The sequence below is a fragment of the Macaca nemestrina genome, chromosome X, assembly GCF_043159975.1.
Source record: "Macaca nemestrina isolate mMacNem1 chromosome X, mMacNem.hap1, whole genome shotgun sequence".
Taxonomy (NCBI): domain Eukaryota; kingdom Metazoa; phylum Chordata; class Mammalia; order Primates; family Cercopithecidae; genus Macaca; species Macaca nemestrina.
In genome coordinates, this window is record NC_092145.1 from 108,285,206 (window position 1) to 108,287,196 (window position 1,991).

Consider the following 1,991-nt stretch of genomic DNA (forward strand, 5'->3'; position numbering starts at 1 on the left):
TTAGTTTCTTTGCGCTGGGTACGTAATTCCTCCTTTAGCTCTGAGAAATTTGATGGACTGAAGCCTTCTTCTCTCATCTCGTCAAAGTCATTCTCCATCCAGCTTTGATCCATAGCTGGCGATGAGCTGCGCTCCTTTGCCGGGGGAGATTCGCTCTTATTTTTTGAATTTCCAGTTTTTCTGCCCTGCTTTTTCCCCATCTTTGTGGTTTCATCTGCCTCTGGTCTTTGATGATGGTGATGTACTGATGGGGTTTTGGTGTAGGTGTCCTTCCTGTTTGATAGTTTTCCTTCTAACAGTCAGGACCCTCAGCTGTAGGTCTGTTGGAGATTGCTTGAGGTCCACTCCAGACCCTGGGTATCAGCAGACCCTGTTTGCCTGGGTATCAGCAGCAGAGGCTGCAGAAGATAGAATATTTCTGAACAGTGAGTTTACCTGTCTGATTCTTGCTTTGGAAGCTTCCTCTCAGGGGTGTACTCCACCCTGTGAGGTGTGGGGTGTCAGACTGCCCCTAGTGGGGGATATCTCCCAGTTAGGCTACTCAGGGGTCAGGGACCCACTTGAGCAGGGAGTCTGTCCCTTCTCAGATCTCAACCTCCGTGTTGGGAGATCCACTGCTCTCTTCAAAGCTGTCAGACAGAGTCGTTTGCATCCACAGAGGTTTCTGCTGCGTTTGTTATTGTTTACTGTGCCCTGTCCCCAGAGGTGGAGTCTACAGAGACAGGCAGGTTTCCTTGAGCTGCTGTGAGCTCCACCCAGTTCGAGCTTCCCAGCAGCTTTGTTTACCTACTTAAGCCTCAGCAATGGCGGGCGCCCCTCCCCCAGCCTTGCTGCTGCCTTGCCGGTAGATCACAGACTGCTGTGCTAGCAATGAGGGAGGCTCCGTGGGTGTGGAACCCTCCCGGCCAGGTGTGGGATATGATCTCCTGGTGTGCCTGTTTGCTTAAATCGCAGTATTGGGGTGGGAGTTACCCGATTTTCCAGGTGTTGTGTGTCTCAGTTCCCCTGGCTAGGAAAAGGGATTCCCTTCCCCCTTGCGCTTCCCAGGTGAGGCAATGCCTCGCCCTGCTTCAGCTCTCTCTGCTCGGGCTGCAGCAGCTGACCAGCACTGATTGTCTGGCACTCCCTAGTGAGATGAACCCAGTACTTCAGTTGAAAATGCAGAAATCACCGGTCTTCTGTGTCACTCGCGCTGGGAGTTGGAGACTGGAGCTGTTCCTATTTGGCCATCTTGCTCCGCCCCCACAACCTTTCACTTTCAATCTATGCATGTCTTTAAATCTAACATGAGACTTTCTTGGACAGCATAGGCTTGTATCTTGTTGTTTCTATCTGATCTATTAATCTACATGTTTTGATGAGAAAGTTTAATCCACTTACATTTATAATACTTAGTGATAAGACAGGACTTACTTTTGCCATTTTGTTGTTTTTTTTTGCAAGTCTTATAGCTTTTTTTCCCCGCAATTTACTCCATTACTTCTTTCATTTGTGGTTAGTTGATTTTTTGTGTAATGATATGCTTTGATTCCCTTCTTATTTCCTTCTGTGCACATTCTATAGCTGTCTTCTTTTTTGTTACCATGGGGGTCACATATAATATCCTAAAGTTGTAACAGTCTATTTTAAATTTATACCAATTTAACTTCAGTCATATACAAAACTCCACTTCCTTACAGCTCCACCCCCCATTATGTTATTGATGTCAAAAATTATATCTTTTTATATTGTGTACCCATTAACATAGATTTATAATTGTTTTTATACATTTGTCTGTTAAATCCTATAGAACATAAGAAGTTGAGTTACACACCAAATTGCATAAAAACTGTTTTTGTCCATGTATTTGCCTTTATCTGATAACTTTATATTTTCATATAGCTTCAATTTACTATCTAGTTTCCTTTTATTTCAACTTGAAGGACTCCCTTTAGCATTTCTTTTTGTTTGTTCGTTTGTTTTGTTTTGTTTTTGAGATGGATTCTCACCCA